Below are 17,425 nucleotides of genomic sequence, written 5' to 3'. Positions count from 1 at the left end.
GTACCTCTGTCAGGCACATAGCATGTGGCGATGAATAGGTCCAATTCCTGCTCTCAAACCACTGTAGGAAGATGGACACGTGGACACATCATGTGAACATAAGAGTATAATCCATACCTGAGCTCCACAAGTGATCTCTTGAGCACCTGCCATGTGCACATATAGTCCTGGTTGCTGGGCACATATCAGCATACAAATGTGAGCCAATGAGGATGGTATATCAAGAACACAGAAGAAAACGCCTCTTTCCCTAGCCAGGAGGATCAATGAAGGTTTTTTTGAAAAAAGAAAGCTATGGAAGGAACCTTAAAAGTAAAATGAGGATGGCAGAACAAGGCATCGCCAACAGGGAGAAGGGCTCCAGGGAGTGGTCATACTGGTCATACCATTTCCCTGCAGGCATGGGATGCAAGGGGAGGCAGGCCCTGCCACGCCCGGTCTTGGGCAGTAAGACAAGGTGACGAGGGATCTTGAATGCCATAGCAGGACCGAGGGCCCTCCTTGTAGCTGAAGAATGACTTTGGAGAGCCTCAAGCCCAGGAGTGACATGATCCAATTCCCATGTCAGGTATAACTTCCTGAACTGGCTTTTATTTGCAAACACTGCCTCTCTTGCATCAAGGGTTGAAAATGAAAAAACAAACAAACAAACAAAACCCAGACAGCTTTCAAATAACAAGGCATATAGGATTCTTTCCTGTTTTAATTTGAGAAGATAGCTAGAAACCACTCGGGAGGGAAGAAAGAAGAGAATGTTTTTTATAGACCAAAAAATTAAGTGAGCAAAAAGAAGCTTCCCTAAGACAAACATCCCTGACTTCGCGATATTGCGAGAACTGTTCGTTTTCATCTCTGCTGGGACTAAGAGAAGCTGCGTGGCAAACACGTTCCATGTCTTGTGTGGCCGACCGCCACACAGCACCTCACAAGGAGCCACACCAGCCTTCTGAATTGGCTGCCACAGCTCGTGGTGAATGAGCCAGCCACTGACAGATCCAGAAATGAGTGTGAATACATATTCTCACTGCAGATTATGGTTGCAGAGAGGGCTATTTTTTTCTAAATAATACTTTTATGTTAATTTAGCAGGTCAGCATTCCCAAGGGCCTTCAAACTGAGTACTGAACTTTCTCCCACTACGTGAAGGGCAACTTCAGACCCTTGTGGTCCAAACTTCAATGAATAAACATCCCATCCATTCTGTCTCTGTAGATCAGACATGCTTACTACTCAGAAAATGGCAGCATGAATACATTGATGGCATTGCCATGTTATGGTTCCCAATCTAAATCCAATTAGAAGCTTCCGTTCGGTGTATCCAACTTAGTGACCACACTCTAAGCCTATAAGCTACTCTAGCTTCAGATGAACTGGATTACTTCAATTCACAAATTGTATTTTGATGTCCATACAATTAGTTGCCTTCCACCTAAAATTCTAAAGCCCAGCAAGTGACATCATAATTAAGTTTGTTGTGTTCTTCATTACCGAAGTGAGCACATTAAATGTTACCACCCTGAAGGCCAATGTTAAGTGAAGTCACCCTTGAACTAGACCAGAAATTTTTGTTAATCTACCATTCAAAAAGATGTTTAAGTGCCACATTTTGGAATGTTTCAAATGTCTCCAGCCACCATCAAAATTGAGACAGACGGATTAAAATTAATCTTCTCTTTATGTACCGTATAATGAACTCCATTTATGTAACATCCCCAAACAGCACAACTGATCTGTGCTGTTAGAAGTCAGGCCAGTGGTGATGCTGGAGATGGGGGTGAATGGAAACCTCAGCTAGAAAAGGGGTACGGGGGTTTCTAGTTATTGCTCACATTTTGTTTCTGGATCAGAGTACCTTGACAACGCCATATTGGGCTGCAACAAGTCATCAAGCTGCACACTAGCAATGTGCACACTGTTCTTTTTGTATAAATCAACCAAGTTTTAAAACATCAGGGTGTAGGGTAAGATTCGTCTACTTTTGCGAAGACCCTGATAGGTCAGAATTTCAATCCTGTGTGGCATTTCGAAGAGCACTGATTTTGAATGGACAGAAACCAGAATGACAGAAACAACTACATGCTTCCTTGGGTCCACTTTCATTCTCTTTCATTCATTTTTCTTGAAGATCTCAACCCTCCTAACAGTAGAGTACCTACCATAGGGGATACTCAGGACACATCACTACTTAACAGTCTCTCTTCCATACAAGTAAATTGGTTCCAATAATGTGTACACAATAATCGTCACCATATTCTTGAGTCATTCTTTAGCTTTTTTTTTTTCATTAACATATAATGTATTATTAGCCCCAAAGGTACAGGTCTGTGAATCACCAGGTTTACATACTTCACAGCACTTACCATAGAACATACCCTCCCCAATGTCCATAACCCTACCACCCTCTCCCGACCCCCCTCCCCCCAGCAACTCTCAGTTTGTTTTGTGAGATTAAGAGTCTCTTATGGTTTGTCTCCCTCCCGATCCCATCTTGTTTCATTTATTCTTTTCCTACCCCCCAAACCACCCACGTTGCATCTCCACTTCCTCCTATCAGGGAGATCATATGATAATTGTCTTTCTCCAATTGACTTATTTCACTAAGCATGATACCCTCTAGTTCCATCCACGTCGTGGCAAATGCATTCTTTAGATTTTAAACCACTTTTTTAAGAGAGAGAATGAGCACATGCAGCAGAGGGAAGAGGCAGAGGAAAAGGGAGAAACAGAATCTTAAGCAGACTTTCACGACCCTGAGACCATGACCTGAGTGAAAATCAAGAATCGGATGCTTAACCAACTGAGCCACCCAGGTGCCCCAACAACCCTTTAAAAAAAAAAAAAAAATGTAAGTTTTTAAAGTGACTTCTAAAATTCAGTAAAATATTTCTTCTACAAAGTAAAATATACACTTACCAAACAACATTACACTTAGGAGTTCTCAGTCTCACGGTTTTAAATTTTAATTGTATGTATTTCCAAATGGTCACATAGAGGGACAGCACTGAAGAGCGTCCAGTTCCATTTTCTCATCCCCAACTGCACTATGGTTTATTGTCAAGCTCCGCGGAAACACAGGAATAGGCTGTACCACGAGGGATGGAGGCATGAAGTGCCTCCAGAGCAAACACCAACAATCCCGAACTGTTAGGAACCTGACTCTCCACCTGTGTAGCTTAGTCCATGTGCGTCAGGATCAACGGCAGACGGGAAATTCTCTAAATTAATTTCCATGTAGAATACAATGTTTATTAAATGGTAGGGACAAGTGTGTACTAACCTTAAGTGTGGATATATAAATATATCTATTAACTTAGTCATATAGCATTATTCACAGCAGCAATTACTTAGAACTTAAATCAACAAGAGCTTTTCCCAGGAAGTACTGTATCACTGGCTTTGTTTAGAACTGCCCACACATTGTGACAACAAAAAAGCAGACCAGATTTGCTGAAGTGAGTTTCCTTGCTTTGGGTCTCTAGAGCTGTTACAGCCCCTTAGCTGCACCTGGAGAGGACCACACCCACTGCCCCACCTGTGAGCAGCAGCTGCCGCCCCATCTACACTTGGAAATCAGGCAAACAAAAGCATTCTGAAGACACAAAATGAACACTGAAGTTCAAACACAAAAGCATTTGTATCTCCCACGTTAAGAGAGCCCTTACAGTTTACAGTGAGGGTAGGGAAGGGTGATGGCACTTCGGCACTATTGACTATGGGGCCAATGCTAGGCTGTGGGGCTGTCCTATGCATCGCATGGCATTTACCAGCACCCAGGGCCCTGCCCACCACAGGGCCAGTAACACTCCCCCAGCTTTCCCCGGATACGTGCCAATGTCCCTGGCTCACCACCAGCTGAAAATCACCGGGGTGGAGGTTGGAACACCTTTGGGAAAGTACACAAGAATCAGGCACAGTGCTCGCCCTAGGGAAGAAGCATTTTGTCTTGTTTTGTTTTAACATCCTTTTAACTTTTTTTTTTTAAGATTTTATTTATTCACTTGACAGAGAGAGAGCACAAGGAGGGGAGAGGCAGAAACAGGCTCCCCACTGAGCAGGGAGTTGGGGTTCGATCCCAGGATCCTGGGATCATGACCTGAGCTGAGGGCAAACACTGAACTGACTGAGCCACCAAGGCGCCCCTCTCCTTTTAACTCTTTAACGAGTACATCTACTTCTTATTCAAACGGAACTTTAAATACATGAAGAAAACTACGGAGACAAGCCAAGAACAATGTTTAGGCAAGAGTATACCCCCAAGGAAATGCCAGCAGACCCCTCAAATTACTTTTCCTTCATATTTTATTTATTTTCACGTATTTCCCTAATGAACAGAAAACAAAACAAAACAAAACAAAAACAAACCATCTTTCCAGAAAGATCATCATGGCCAGGAAAGACTTTCTATATACATGGAAACAAGCAGTCATTTTAAAGAAAGTCTTTCTGGTCCCTCCTCAGAATCACTTATTTTACCCACCATTCTAACTTTCTCTGGAACAAAGCAGAATCAAAATGGCAAAGCTGAGTCTCCATGGCAAGGCAAGCGTCCCATCCCCACGGCCTTGCTAAGAGCCCTGCTTGATACTGCAAAAAAGAATGAGGGATCTAAAGCCAGGAAGCCTGGGTTAGAGTTTCTGTCCTACCACTCTGTCTCACCCCAGGCCCCTGACCAAATCACGGTCTTCTGCACACCAGGTTTTATTTATGGAATGGAAGGGTGATGCACTTCACAGTGCTTCTGAGAATGAACTCATATGAAATACGCACAAGTTCTTATGCAGACATCAAACGTTATTACCTTTATTGTGGGCTTATACATATCACGATCCCCCACCAGAGGTAACCCTTGGCTTTGCCAACGGGAGTTTAGTCACTGAAAATGGCCCTGGCATTGGTTTCACCAGCATCAACAGCAGGTTCAAAAAGGGTGACAGTATCCAGACGTAAGAGTGATGGGGAGGGCTGTCTGGGTTCTGATCCTATAAGGCGACACCTGGGCGACTTTCTTCACTTCTACACACCTCAGTCTATCTACAAACTGGAGATGACAGTAGTACAGTTGAGGGTCATTATTTGCCATAGTTATGTTCTATAAAGTCACTGTGAACACCAAATTTGGGAAAGCTGAACCAGTGTTCCCAAGGGAAACACAGGGATAGGTTCCTGTGAGCCTCTGGTCACAACACTTCTGTCAACCGATCAATTCCTAATCATGTGTTAGGTATTTCTGTTTTAAGACATCTTCTTTAATATAGATGGTTGACTCATTAACCTTCAATTCCTAGGCAGTGGTAGTCTAACTCCTGCTTGAAGACCTTCCCCAACACACACATATTCTCCACCAGGCACCTCTCTGCCTTCCTGCACTTCTGAACACCAAGAAGCACTCTAACACTATGCTTAGGGGTCATTTTAAACCATAAAAATCACAAGAGGGAAGCTCAAAAAGGCCCCAGAAAGAGGGCGCTCATTAGACCACAAGGAGAGCACTCATCTACCGTGTGAGAAACAAGAAGGCAGAGCGCTGCCTCGTTGGACCTTGGCTGGGAATGTGCACATCAGACCACGTGCATTCCCCTGCGCTCTGCATACATCTGTGAATGGCCACAAAAGCATACGTTTTAACCCGAGACGCAAATACAAAACCCTCACATAATGAGGACTGACTGTGCCTGCCTCACAGAGCTGCTCAGAAAATTCAGTGAACCGAGACAGATCAAGCCCTGAGAACTCGGCCACCATGGCATGCGGTGAGCATTCAGGGAGGTTAGCTGTTACGGTAGAATCCAGCAGGTCCAGAAAATATCACGTGGTGCAAAAAGCCTTTAACAAAATGATGAAAAGGAACACAGGTGGTGACAGAGAAACACAGAGGAGAAAATATGGCAAGGAGGCAAGAAACCAAAACTCCTAACATTTCTTTCCTAACGTGATCTCTTGCTTTATTCATTCTCCTTCTATTTATTCTCCTTCCTTTCCATCGAGAGGTTGTACTCCCTGGGCCAACTATCTACCTTTCTGCTCTCAAACGCAGTCTCTGCATGCCCTGCCCTTTTTGGTGACATATCATAAGAAACCACATCTCCCACCCCCCTTGCCATCTGGTTTCAGGTAGGGTTGGCCTTGGGGAGGTGTCAGCAGAAGCTGGGAGGGCAGGCACAAGGAGGAAGCCAGTCTCTGACCAGCTGCATCTTCTCCACAGACACAGCTCCTCCCAGAGGGTCCCCCATGGGCTTTGTGATACCACCACCGACCCCGACCCTGCTGCAGCCTTGAGGTGGGGGGAAACATCTTCCCATGGCTGCAGATCTCTGGGTGGACATATATTCTTCTTGGCAGCTCCCCTCCTCCAACCCCTACATGCTCACTCTTCTATAGTAGGTTCTCTGACAAAGGCCTGGTCCAGCTCTCCTGGTCATTCTCACAGGTTCCAGAAGGATGCTGTGCCCTGCGACTCTGCCAAGACCCTCCCTGATGTACACTCACCCGTTCCCTCCCACCACCTCTCCTCTCTTATTCAGACTCACTGGCTTCCCTGAATTGAAAGCAAATAAAGGCATTTGGGGGGCTTTGTGTGTTTTTTAATTCACTGCTGCAGGGGGAAAAAAAGTGCACATATAAAAATATTAGAGCTACTCCTGCTTTTTATCAAATTATATTACCTTGGCCACCTTTCCACATGGGCCACTGGCTGCCCCTACACCCATGGCTTCCTTGTGCTTAAGTGCTATTTACTTTCTAAAGACTAAGCATTACTCTCAACTCATAAATAGCTGGATTAAAAAACCTCCAAATGCGGCCTATGGCGCATAGCCAATATTCCCTTGTAGTCAGCACTGGCCATTCCCAGCTGCTGACAGCAGCCTGTGTAATCACTATCCATGAACTGAGGGAACTTCCATTCTCTTCTCTTTCCATTGTTTCTCAGCCCAGTGCATGAAAATGTAATGCCTGGCCATCATCACAAGCAGGCATAAAAGAGGAATAAAAGAGTTCATGTGGATAAAAGAATGCAATAGTGCAACGACTCTGGTAAGTGAATGAGGAAATCAGGAGTCGGGGAAGCTATGGACAATGCTCGTGGCTCACTGAACCCACACTGTCTACCTCCCGGGACACATGGCTAGACTACATTTTCTGGAGAGATGTGGCCAGGTGATGGGAGTCTGAAACAATGGAGTACAAATGGCAAGGGACTATCCGCTGCCGGCCCGGCTGAAACCTCCTCCAGGCGGGATCCTATACCTGGTCCCCCCCATTCCACAGGCTACCATGGACACCACCACAGGGTCAACTGGGGAGGGCCTAGATGGCCTCGCTCAGTAAAGGACTTCATGAAAGGAATCGTTACCTTACGCCACCCCCACCTGGCTAAAACTATCAACTAGAGAAAACACTGGGTGCCACCTGCCTGCACACACAGACCCACACACACATGCAGAGAGATCCGCTTGTTACAGAAGGTCATCAACGCAGGACACACACCTTTCGAAGGAGCTGGCTGGATATTTATTTAAGGCGGCCTGGGGGGTATATGAAATAATCCTCAGCACGTCCTTCTAGAAAGATCTCCGAAAGGAAACCCATTTGGGTAGGACTCTCAGGAACAAGCACCCGTTCCTGGTCCCTCATTTCCTGTCAGGGAGAACAGTGCTGCGCCAACCAACTTTTACTTCATAGCATAAAAAACAAGATGCAGAGAGGTCAGGGCGGGTCTCACAGAATAAGAGGCACAGAGCTCAGGTGCCGGGGTGGCTCAATCAGTTGGGCGTCCGACTCTTGATTTTGGCTCAGGTCATGATCTTGTGGTGGTAGGATTGAGCCCCATGTTGGGCTCTGTGCTCAACGGGGAATCTGCCTGGAGAGTCTACCTCTCCCTCTGCCCCTCCCCCCACTCTCTCCAATAAATAAATCTTAAAAAAAAAAGAAAAAAACACCAAGAAAAGACCCACAAATCCTAAGTAAGTGTTACTCCAGGTGGAGGGGGAGGATGGTCCAGAGAGCAGGGCCAGACCACAAAGTATTAACTCTATGGAGAGTAAGTGCTCAACTTGAGGGTAAACATTTTGGAAACTTTTATGCTAATGTGACAGGGTAATTTTCTGTCTTTGAATCCACTAACATAACTAAAGCTTTGTATTCTGGACCACCTTTTCTTTTTTTTTTTTTTTTTAATTTCACTTCCTGGTCATTTATTTGTATCATGTCAACTCAGGATGGTTTAGAAGTTTTAAAAAACCGTTCTGTTCCTCCAATCACCCAGAATCCCCAAACTCTTCAGCCAAATTCCCAAGGTTCCTGCACTGCCTTCCCCAACCCTTCCTGCCTCTCCTGGGTTCTCCTCCATCCTCCTGGTGAGGCAACTCCCTCACACCCCCCCACCCTGCCCCGGCTTCAAGGCAGTATCTTATTAGCTACATGGTGGCAAGCTCCCCAGCAGCCTTCCTGATGCGTGAGCCGCCTCTGCGGATTCCTGTAAGCCATCGTGAGGCTCAAATCAAAATGAAGAGTTAAGCGGCCAATCACCCATCAACATAGCTAAAATAACGCAGGACTCCAACCCCAGAAAATGGTCATGGTAAGAGAATAAATGACTAGAAACCTGTCAGTGGGCCTTACCCATGTTAATTAACCCGAGAGAGAGCCTCAGCCTGCCCGACAGATGCTGTCCATACATCACTCTAAGCCTGAGAGGCAAAATAAAATGGCCTTGGCCTCCCTCCTCCAGGGAGGTGGACGTTTGCAGAGAGATCACACACTGGCTTTGGGAGAAATGAGAAGTTCTTATCAGAGTGAGTGCTCTGTGTGCGGCACCAAGTCTGCGGATGTGAGCTGCCTTCGTCACAGGAAAGGCCCTGGATGTGGAGATAGCATTAGCTGTGCCAAGCAGTACCAGCGGAACTGCCCATTACAGGGAGTCCTGAACTGGCTGCAGAGAGGGATTTAAACATGTATGCGTCTTGGGGCATCTGGGTGGTTCAGTTGTTCAAGCAGCTGCCTTCAGCTCAGGTCATGATCTCGGGGTCCTGGGATGGAGCCCCACATCAGGCTCCCTGCTCATCGAGGTGTCTGCTTCTCCCCCTGCCCTCGTCCTGCTCACGTGTTCTCTCTCTTGCGCGCGGATAAATAAAATCTTTAAAATAAAGTAAAATAAGTATATATGCATCTCCTTGAAACTGAATGGAGAGAAAAGCAGATTGATGGCAAGGATGGCCAGAACAGAATGACAGAATGAGCAAAAGAAACCACAGGTCAGGGGAGATCCTAGGAGCACCAACCATCCTCAGAGTGTGGGTGCGCTGGGGCTCTGTGTGGGTCTAGGTTCCAGGCAGACCCCATGTTTAAAAAGTTCCAGGGACAGAAGTATGGTAAATCCACCGTAAAACATAAACATCTTCCACAGTTGATAAGACATCTGTCATTAGTGGCATCAGAAAGGGGACCCCTGAGATATGGAGGAAGGGCGGGGGGAGGGTAACACGAGCGAGTGTTTTAGTCAAGTCTCTGCACTTTTCTGCATACCTGAAATATTTCACCATTTCATTTTTTTTTTTCCCAAATAAAATCAGATAAAATATACATGCTGTTGTTTGGAAACCTCTTGCTACAACCCGGGGATTCTCATTAGATCCGGCCAAAGCCAGACATGCCTCGTGAAGACAACCGCTCTGCTCCTCTACGAGTGGCCTGGTGACAAGACACATGGCTGCCCACAGCTCTGACCTCTGTCCCCATGGCCATAACACACCCTTCCCTCGGCCCAGGAGGGAAGTAGGTTTTCATCTTCCATGCCTGTTCATTTGTACTGGGCAGTGGCTCTCCTGCAGGCCATTCCCCAGGCTCCGGGGCACCTGCCAGGTCAAAGAAAGAGGAACGAGAAGCCCATGTGCACCACAGGCAAAGGGCCAGGAAGGTCACACACATTCCTCTTGTTAACCATCTTCCCAAAGCCTGCTGCCCCCATTATGCTAGTTTAAGAGCTGGTTCCTGCCCCATTCCAGGCGAGCTAGCAGACGATGCATGGGACTCAGCTGCGCAGCACACAGCCGAGGTCAGGTGCTGACATTTCCTGTTCCATGACAAATGTCCTGGGAACCACAGAAGGAAATCTAAGCCCAGGCAGTGAAGGTGTTTCATTTTAATCGCATCTCACTGCCATCAAAGCCCCTGCCTCTTCTAAGATGACTCATCTCTGACGCCAACAGGAAAACATCATTAACTTTAAATCCCATAATCTGGATTTGATGATTAACATATTTCAATGTCTGTACTACTGGGATAAACACACACACACACACACACACACACACACACACATACACACACGTCTTCTACCTCAAATCTTTCCTTCTTTATACTCATTTACTCAGCTTACCGTGAGGCCATGGGCCAGGTTCTGTGCTAGCCACTGGCGGTAGGAAGACTAGAAGGCCAGTCATAGCCCTCAAGGAATTTACAGTCTAAACAGACCCATAGTAAGTAAAAGCCATTTTGATTCTACTCTGCACCTTCTCTGGCAATATGTATTCACGAGATCTACTGGTGTGGCTCTGGTTTTATTTTCACCACCAACACTGCATCTTTCTCTTCTGGTCATGTCTCAAGAAATCAAAGTTAGAATATGGTTCTTTGAAGTATTACAGCACCAAAAAAACAAAACAAAACAAAAACAGGTATGGAATCTACCAACCCCTTCAAAAAACCTTTTCTGACATCAATTTTCCTCTCTGATCACAGGCTCTGTGGTAATCAGAGTTCAAGAGTCATTAGTTCTTAGAAGCCAATTTTCCTGACCTAAAAGGACTCCTATGGTCATGCAGAAACCTAAGCACAAAGCCAGAGCAACTTTCTCCTACCTAAGTCAGAAAGGAGATGCTGTGGGTGGAATGGTGACCTGCTGCTTCTCCCTCCAGGAAGACCCAACTATTTCCACACTCCTGGGGCTTGCCCCAGTGTATGCAGGCCACGTGCTGCAGACTCTGAAGGCTATTTAAGGGATTATCAGAAACGCAAACTCATCTGTGATACGGCTTTCAAGTTATAAATGTCAATGACAGCCAAGTCTGCTGTGTTGGGAACTCCTCCAACAACAGGTTGACAATAGCCCAATTCGACGGCTCTGGAGGAGGCTGACAGACAGCTGCTCTTTCAGTACTTATTCCCAAAGGAGCCAAGAGGCCCCTCCAAAGGCAGCTAGATATGGCATGCTCAAGAGGGAAGGTGACAACATATTTGGTGGCAGATAGACATAGCCCAGGAGTGCCACACGATGCCAACGCGTCTGCCTGCTCCGTGAAGGCTGTCAACCCCACACAGTGCAGAGCTGAGAGGAGGGGAGGTGGGGGCAGATACGGACACTAAAAAAAAAAAAAAAGAAAGAAAAAAGAAAAGAAAAAAAAATTGCAGCACAAGGAAAGGCAGAAAGACACATATTTATCCTTCCCATAGCATACGCCATAGCAGCTGGGTATCAGGGACATAGACCCAGCTCCAGGTCTCCGCGACGTCAGCCCGCTATCCACAGCTGCCATGCCTGGCAAATCTCAGCGGGCAGTGCGTGAACTTGCCCTATCTGTCAACAGTGAACTAACTGCCAAAACAGACTCCTGAAGATACACTGTTAAGTTGTGTGGTCCGTGAAATGAAGTCCCATTCTAATTAAGTGATGTGTGTACCCTATGGGGGCGTGGGGGACGGAGAAGGATGGATTGAGTAGGCCTGTTCCATCTTAGACAAAATCCCATGTCCTCAGAAATTCAAACTCCCTTTGTGGTTCTGAAGGAGACACTTCTTGTTTCTCTGGTCTCTCCTAGCAGGACAAATTCTCAAGGTGACAGCTAGAGAGAAGCTGCTGATACAAGTCACATGGTCACATCATTTTCTGGCTCTAACATTAAGGCTTTTATTCACATCAGACATCTGTCTGTTTGTGAGTTGCTGGGATAGTTTTTTTTTCCCCCTTGTGGTGGTATTTTTCTTTTTCCTGTGATGTTGTTAGAGACAAAGTTTGTTCAAAGACCCACATACATAAAAGAAACAGGAATTAGCAATGTTTAAAGTTTCATTTTATAAGCCTCATAGCCTTGACACCCAAATCCTAGCAGGCTGCGAAATCTGGATAGTCTGCTCCCAAGTTAACAACTCATTTACCAAGGAAACTCTCAAGGGTAGCTTGGGTGGGGACTTTAGGCACTATGGACTACTCAGATGTTTCAAATAAAGAAATACTTAGCAAATTTCTTCCTCCATAAAAATACGTCCTTAACTGAGGACTTAGAAAAGTGTACTTCTTGAGTTCCTTGATACACAGTTCAGAGACTGTGCGGTCTTTGGCAATCACGCTCTTCGTTGGTCTTACTTATATTCACCTCATGATCCTCTGTGTCAGATTTCGGTTGGGCTGCTCTGAAGGAATCAGCCATTCTATGGAAGGGAATCATGCTAAATAAAGTCGTGTTTGATCATGATTGAATAAAGCAATAAATGACCTTCTGCTACAGTCACTTTACTAATTCTACACAGATAAAATATCCTTGCCCAATTGTCTCAAAAGATTAAACCCCACCAGGCCTTCACCAGAGAGCTGAAGATGTCCCCTGAGGATTGGGGTGGCACTGGGAGAGGCACCCCTCAGCCCTTTGGGACTAGGGGTCCGTATTTAGACTCTTCCAAATGGCCAACATCTGACTCAACTATTGGAACTTCTCCCTCCCAAGGGCAAATATCCTGGGTCTATGATAAGCCACATGGATATCTGCTACGTCAATACTTACATGACCTAATGGATCCTCCTCCAATGTCCTCTTTAGAACAGTAATCACTCCTGAAACCACAAGGACAAAGACATTTTTAAGTTTCTCCTTTTTAACAATTTGATCTATTGCAAACAGGCTGACAAAGATCATCTACAGACTTTGCTTCTCCTGTTTTGCAACCCAACTGCCTTTCGATGTAGTCTCCCAAAAAGAAATAACCTAAAAGCAGCTAGCTGGGAGGCCCTATCACTTCAACACCCAAAGGCATTACCAATAATAATAATAATAATAATAATAATAATAAACTGTATTATCTCATGTGTTAAGATTCAAATGCAACCATTATTAGTTTAGCAGGAGTAAGGCTACGTTTGGCAAAGATGGAGCTTCTGCACAAAACTTCTCTTTGTTACAAGTCTCAGGAGGCACTAAACCCAAGCTTTCACCAATTCTAATGCTTCCCGACTAGCCTGCATTAATATACACACACAGTTTCAAGTATATGTATACACACAATTTGAAAAACAGATAGCTCTATCACAAAAAACCTAAGGAGTTTTCAAGAGGAGATAAACCCAACTGAATTGCAAGCCTGTTCATTCAAATGTAACAGATTACTTGTGGCAACTTCACCTTGAAGAATAACATTTTTTTAAAAAGAGTGAAAGCATTTTAGAAACAGATCTACTATATGCTTCTGATAAAGCTAGTGTCTTCCCTCTAAAATACTCCTTTATAAAAGAAAAGAGGGGAACATGTCCTTTAATAGATCTATTCAGCATGTTTCTGATACTCCTGGAATTTATCATCAGAGAATTATAAAACTGAGAGTTTGGGAGGGAGTGGGGGAGGCAAAGAGAGAAGGAGGGAAAGCAGGAGGGAGGAAAAAAATAACAACCATGTTGCACAGACCCATGACCAAGCTGACTGCCCAAAGTGTTCTTAAGACTAAGCGACTGCTCTGACCGGTGAAGGACCTCACAGCAGAGATGTACCATGTCCTGCTAAGAAATGTCGGAGTTTTGTCATTTTTAAAATTTAAACAAGTCAATTCCCTCTCTATGTGGTCTACAGCATTCAACTACCCTTCACAGCAGGAACATCTGCGTGCCAGTCAATGGTCTGAGCAGTAAAGGGGGCTGCACCCTGGGGCAACTGGGGAGAGGGGGTTCCACCTGGAGCCCTTCCAAACGCAATGACTCCATCCAGCAGTCTTGCCGCACAGACTTTTACTCAAGAAGGATGGAAGGTTAGAAAGAATGCAGTCAATGCCAGGGACCACACGGCCCCCACTTGGACACAGCCTCCCATCTGGACACAGCTCTGAGGTGAAGGAATGGTTTCTGGAAGCACAATATTGTGACAAAAAAAAAAACCTGCTAACTCTACCAAGACCCGTCATCAGGATCTATTTTAAGAAAACGATCCCAAGCATTTTGGTCAGCATTGAAACCCTTTCATTCACGGGTATTGGTGTGGGCTAACAAAACAAATACCCGTGTGCCTCAGACCTAAATGACACAGGCGGACTTTCAGTGCTTTTACCCTCTACTCTAGGTTTTCTTCAACATCTCAAGTGGTGCATTGCATGGCAATTTTCTGACTGAGTGCTGGGATCAAGCAGTAAGATGGTAAGATTGAAAAAATGTTCAAGATGTGCCCCCTCCCTACCCCTACCTCCCAAAAATTTCAACTTCACCTCCCCCCATGCTTTCAAATCTCAATTTTTTTTTCTTCAGTGATACTTCTATTAAATAAGAACGCAATCTTGATTTCCCCAGAAGCATCAGACCAGCTAGTCGCCAAGTCATCTGAGAACTACTGCATTACCCTCGGCTCTATCATTAGCAAAATTCATGGTCACCATGAAACCAAAAGGCCGTTCATGTCTATCCTCAGCAAAGCTTTAATGTTCAACTCATTTTAAGTATCATTTCCTGAGGAGCCAAATATATAACATTAACAAAAATTTACAACCACTTTTAGCCAGGTCTCTAGACCAAGAAAACACTGAAGGAAGCCCCTTCTTCAAAACAGCACCACTCGCTAAGACTCGGTCTCTAGACCAAGAAAACACTGAAGGAAGCCCCTTCTTCAAAACAGCAAGACTCGCTAAGATTTCACCCAAAAGTTTATTTTCTGGGGATTAATAGGCTCTCTCACAATCTTCTTGAGCTTGTTCTTTTCTTTCCTCTCTTAATTACACCTCAACTATGAAAGCATTTATAAAGCATCATGGGAATTCAATTCAATCTACAAAGAATAAGGCAGAGATAATGGGGGCCGGTCAGTAAAAACGTAGCCAGGAAAAACTGGAATCCCATTTTCAACCAATATTTTAGCCCTTTGTTATCTGGGAGAAAAGATATTTTAAGTGGCCCAGAAGCAAAATAGCCTACTTGACCAGCTCTGAACTCGAGGGTGGCATTCTGTGAGGCATCTGTGTTAGACTTTCTTGCCTCGCACGTTTAAGGACCATCTCTGCAGTACCTCCTCTAGATCCAATGACAGAGAACGATGGCAGCCAATTTCAGATGCGGGGGTCTCACACCTCACTCCTCATGCCTGTCTACACCAGAAGCTGTCAGACTGATCCCCGTCTCAGATTTACATTCAAGTTTTTCACCCTCTTATTCACTATGGACCCTGTCTCTCCAGAAAATCTCAGAATCTTGATGCCAAACAACCATGGACATAGCTCAAAGCAGCCTCTCCCTCTCTCATTTTCTAGAACCTAGTAAAGCAAAGTGGCTCATGGATAGCACTGAAGCTGTCCCATAGACTTACTCCTGTGAGAAAACAGCTGGAAGGGAGTGTAGAGCCCTGCTCAAATAACTTCATGCCTACAAAAATAATTTCAAATTATTAAGACCACCTACTGGTACATGCAAGAAACAAATCATGAACATGTTTATAAGCTTTAAGTCATTTGATCTTCCTTATCAAATAACAGAGAGTCACATTAAAAAAAATAATAATTGCAATACTGGCCTCAGATGGTTTTCATCTTATGTGGGGCAGATTAGCTCAATTCATCACACAGTGAAATTCTGTCCCATTACAAAATCCTTGACCTCAGAACCTACACAACCTTAAATACGTTTGGTTGCAACGTACTTCAAAACCTCCTAGCATCTTTCCAATTCAGCGAGGCTTCTCATCACACTGCCATTGAAAGTTTCCCAAAATAGAGTCAAATCTAAATCTGCCCCGCATTGCTCATGTTGCCTGGACTCAAATAGAGAAGTCCGACTCTCACAAGCTGTGTGAGGACAACCCAGTGCCTCTCCCAGCCCCCATCCTCTTGTGTCTGAAACAAAGGGGATCATGGTGCCTCCTTCCAAGGATGGTGGTGGGATTCACACAAGCTAACACTACACAGCCAGAAGCACAGCTAGCACCCTGGGAAGGCAGCAAACCCTCCACCAACAGTCGTGATTGTCACTGCTGTGGCTGCTACTGCTAGAAGAGGACAGTGAATTAGTAGGATAATAAAAAGCCATCCTAGAGCCAGTTGGAAGCTTAGAATCACAGCCACTGGTAACGCGTGATACATCACAGTTTCATCTTGTGAAGAGCTATTTTGCCAGGCAGGTGTGACAATGACAATGTTGTGGTGCCTTGGAATTTGGAATACCCTTAGCTAAAATGACTGTTCTCCTACAGATGGTCCCCACCTAAAGTGTAGGTTTGATTGACAAGTAAAGGAAAAAAAATTCCCACCTTACAACTTGAGAATTCACCACTAACTTGAATTCTCAAGACACTGGTATCCATCAAAGTCTATCCAAGATTTTACCAAGACAGGAGGACAGTGGGCCAAGAGAACCAGGAGACCCCTTCTCTAGGTTTGCATCTGCTATTCAGGTTCCGTCACAATGTCACGAAGAGCAGATGCCCTTGATGAAGCTTGCACACCACCCCAAAGACCAATTTGTATTTTCATCAAGATTATTTTAACAGACACTGGGGAATTCTTGAACCTACCCCAAGTTATATCTGTGTCTGTCCCCTAGCCTAATGGTTCTCAACATGCCATCTCAAACCAGTAGTATCAACATCATCTGTGAGGCTTGCAATGCAAAATCTCAGCCCTCACCCCACGCCTTCTGAATCCCAAACTCTAGGCTGTCGCCCAGGAGATTTGAATGCTAGCTCAAGTTTGAGAACCACTGCCAACAGGCTATTAACATGTGGGCTGGGGCATCACTATGGACGGCTCTCTTCCTTCAACTATCTGGCATTTCTCAGATCCATAAAACCTGCTATAGGATGATGTCAGCTGTTCCTTTTATTTTTAATTCCTCATGAGGAGGCTGATGGTGATTCATGCAGCACCTTATGTGACTGCTTAAATAGTAAGAATCCTTCTTTCCCACCCCTAATGGAAGGTGACTGTTGCCTGTTATTTCTGATGTAATTACAGGAACAATTCAGTCACAAAAGCTTGTCCTTTATCAACCTCAGCAAAAGCTGTAATAGAGAGTTGTAATTATAACACTCCATTCTTTCCCATAATGTGCTCACAATAATGTACCCTTTGAAACTGATCATACCACATGTCATAACAAGGCAACACAGAACCCAGGATCAAATTTAGCTTATTGTAAATAGAGATCAAAACTGCAAGTGTCTGGGCACACCTTTTCCAATTGATAGGAAACAAGGAT

The 17,425-nt window shown here is 44.9% G+C and overlaps 1 protein-coding gene across 2 annotated transcripts in view; it reads right to left on the bottom strand.

The window, feature by feature from the left end:
* The window catches only part of MGAT5 (alpha-1,6-mannosylglycoprotein 6-beta-N-acetylglucosaminyltransferase), a 345,401-nt gene that overhangs the window by 284,507 nt on the left and 43,469 nt on the right, over positions 1 to 17,425 (bottom strand). The window contains exon 2 of one of the 2 annotated variants that reach the window (XM_059166698.1): positions 12,774 to 12,823. The exons of the other annotated variant lie outside the window; for it this stretch is intronic. The gene's annotated coding sequence lies outside the window, so the exon portion shown is untranslated. The remainder of the gene's footprint in view (positions 1 to 12,773; positions 12,824 to 17,425) is intronic. 2 annotated transcript variants of the gene reach the window in all.

Source organism: Mustela lutreola, chromosome 3 (genome assembly GCF_030435805.1).
Source record: "Mustela lutreola isolate mMusLut2 chromosome 3, mMusLut2.pri, whole genome shotgun sequence".
NCBI classification, from domain to species: domain Eukaryota; kingdom Metazoa; phylum Chordata; class Mammalia; order Carnivora; family Mustelidae; genus Mustela; species Mustela lutreola.
Note: the sequence above shows the minus strand (reverse complement) of the source record. Positions and strands in the feature narration are given on the sequence as shown.